The sequence below is a fragment of the Herpailurus yagouaroundi genome, unplaced genomic scaffold, assembly GCF_014898765.1.
Source record: "Herpailurus yagouaroundi ecotype Mexico unplaced genomic scaffold, PumYag 182, whole genome shotgun sequence".
Taxonomy (NCBI): Eukaryota; Metazoa; Chordata; class Mammalia; order Carnivora; family Felidae; genus Herpailurus; species Herpailurus yagouaroundi.
Genome location: NW_024412413.1, coordinates 28,125,416 through 28,128,791, shown reverse-complemented (window position 1 = coordinate 28,128,791; position 3,376 = coordinate 28,125,416).

The window sequence follows — 3,376 nt, the reverse complement described above, 5'->3', positions numbered from 1 at the left end:
TGGAAACCAGAAGTGCCCTCCAACAATTTATGTGTCCAGTGTTTCTCCCCCCCCCCCCCACCCCAGCTTCCCCTAAACCTAGAATCTTTCCACAGGGGAGCTGTGGTCCCAAGTCTGACGATCAATAAAATCAACGGGAATGAGGAGTCTGAATGAAACAAATTGGGTTAAACCACAAGGCAGGGCCTGAACTTGAAAGCTGCCTCTGTCTTCTTAAGGTGCTCCGTTTCCAAATGGCCCCACTGAGGGTGGCACAGCCCTTTCAAACCCCCCTGCCTAACATGGGCGATGCTAACGCAGAACATTCTATTATGCACAGGTCAGTCGCTTTTACAAATGGCCTGGTTGTTTGCGGCTGCCTCCCGGGAAGGCAATTGAGTTGTTCCATTTTGTAGATCCGTGTGTACAAAATGCATTTGCTCCACATTCTCGAGTGTGACATTCACAGATCAGTGAATGCCAGTGCAGAGCAAGAAGAGTGTGACGCACGGAAGTTACAGAAAGAGGATGTTGGGTCTTCGACAAAGCAATAAAAAGGAAGCATCACTCGAGTCCCTGAGGTCACCAACAGCCACCTGGGCCTCTACAGAAAGAGAAAGGGAGACAGACAGCAGAAAGCAGTTTTAGTCCTTTTCAGTCTTTTTTTTTTTTTCCTTTTTTTAAAGTTCAAGCTTTAGTTAGTTAACATACAGTGCAATGTTGGTGTCAGCAGTAGAAGTGAGTGATTCATCACTTGCACACAACACCCAGTGTTCATCACAACAAGTGCCCTCCGATGCCCGTCACCCATCTCGCCCGTCCCTCGCCCACCTCCCTGCTGCAACCCCCAGTTCGTTCTGTCTCGTTAAGAGTCTCTTGTGGTTTGTTTCCTTCTCTTCTCTTCCCCCCTTCCTTCCCATATGTTCTTCTGTTTGGTTTCTTAAATTCTACATATGAGTGAAATCATATGGCATTTGTCTTTCTCTGATTGACTTATTTCGCTTCGCGTCATCCACGCTGCTGCGAATGGCTAGTCCCCCTCAGTCTTATTCTGGGATCTAAAAGAAGGAAAATGAGAGAAGAGTGGATGTACTTCGCCAAGGCAGCTCTTGTCAGACTTGAACCTGCCTCCAAATGGCATGGTGAATCTTGATAAGATACAGATTCTGATTTAATGGGTCTGGCACAGCGTCCAAGGCTCTGCGTTTTTAACATGCCCCCGGATGGTGGCGATGGCACCGGTGCGAGCAAGGGTCTCGTGGACCTTCCAAAGGGACGCTTCTCAGCTCCCCTGCTAAGCGCACTTCCGGAAACAGCAGCAACTACCAACGGCACCCACCTCATTCCCTCAATACAGCACGTATATTCTTAGCTCAGGATGATCCCCTTTCTTGGACAGCTGCGGGCCTCTTCTCCATGTTTCTAAATCATCAGATTCCTTCCAAGGCTCACTCCAATCTCTGTCCTTCACTGGGACCCTGTCATCAACGGCTCCTGGAGCTCCTATAGCTTTGCTGGTACTGCTTAGCCTCTTGGCAAGCATCGGTTGGTCTCGACTTTTTAAATCTGTTTGTCTCCTAGCTAAATTGTAAACCTCCTGAGGACAGGACGGTATGCTGTCTCCCTCTTTAACTCCCCAGGCCCAAAACAGAGCTCTGCTTTGAGGACACTGTGCACTGTAGTGAAAACAACCCAGGGAGACCTGGGTCGTTCAAACACGAGCTGCACCTGCCCCCCCAACAGCTGTTGGAACTGAGGCAAAGCACTGCCGCTTGAGTTTCCGTGGTGGTGGTGGTGCACGTAGAATGTTTTTACCTTGCAGAATGAGAGACGGTTGAAGGAAACAAAGCCAATGTCAAGCTACATGGCTGGCACAGTCAGTATTCAATAAATTTACGTCCTCTTGTCTCCAGCCCCCTTTCCCCCTCCTTGATGTGGATTACGATTCCTCTCCCTGACACTCTCCTCTTTAAAAATACCACATCACAGGGGCACCTGGGTGGCTCAGTTGGTTGAGCATCCGACTTCGGCTCAGGTCGTGATTTCACGGTTCATGAGTTTGAGCCCTGCGTCAGGCTCTGTGCAACAGCTGGGAGTCTGGAGCCTGCTTCGGATTCTGTGTCTCCCTCTCTCTGCCCCTTCCCTGTTCATTCTCTCTCTCTCTCTCTCTCTCTCTCTCTCTCTCAAAAATAACAAAACATTAAAAATAAATCAATAAATAAAAATAAAAATATCACATTCAACAAATTAGGGATCGTTCATCTCAGTTGAAATATCCATGACTAGTTGGGGAGAGAGTCTCCTACTTCATTAAAAGAAAAAAAAAGCTCCTGAAACTCACAATTCAAAATAGCAACTTGCATGAGAGCACTTTCCGATCTGATCAGAGATGAAAAACAGAGGTTTTTGTGTGTGTGTGTGTTTATTTATTTATTTTGAGAGAGACAGAGCCTGCACATGTCATGGAGGGGTAGAGACAGAGGGAGGGAGAGAATCCAAACAGGCTTTGTGCTGCCAGCACGGAGCCTGACGCCGGGCTCGAACTCATGAAACCAGAAGATCATGATCTCAGCTGAAACCACGAGTCAGACACAGCCGACTGAGCCACCCAGGGACCCCACAAGCAGAGATATTTTAAACCAATATCATCAAATCACATGAAAGCTATCTTTGTCAATTTCCCATATTCTCCCTAAGGACCCTCTGCTTTTTGGAAGTGTGCATTACAGCACTTCACTTGTGCGAAAGACCGACATTTTACTACCTGTTTTCTGTAACTGAAAGAAATTTGAATAGAAATTTTGCTTTTACAAAAAAAAAGTGGGAAGTAAAAATAATGTTCAGCGTTTGTTTTGCGGTGAGGCTTACAGAAGCGTGAGCACCCCGAGCAGAGACAGCGGCCCCGCCAAGCTCTTTCCCCCTCCGGGAACCACACTCTGCGTCTCCGCATCCAGCCGCCAGAATTTTGAGCTGTGTCTGTGAGCATCTGTGCTTCATCTCGATTAATTTTGTGCATCCGTTAGCACGATGAGTCCTAAGGTATTTTCCAGAAAATCTAAGAGAGGTTATTTTGGGGGTCTGGGAGTGCTTAAAATTTTTTTCCATATACATTAATAGTAAATAAAAATCAATTAATTAATTGCAACCTCTTCTTGGCTTCATGCCATTTCGCCTTACAAAAGGTTTCATAGGAGCGCTCTGCTTTCAGATAGCAGGGGAAATACTTGTTTGCTTGTTTCAATGAAGAGTGCTTTGATGTGGATGGTGACAGTATACCCAGTGAGCTGTGAGGCTGGCACTTATACCTCAGGGATGATCCGTCTTCCGTGAGGTGGTGAGAAACATAAATGCATAGCAACAGTTTCTGGGGGTGGGAGTCGGGTGGTGGGGAGTGATC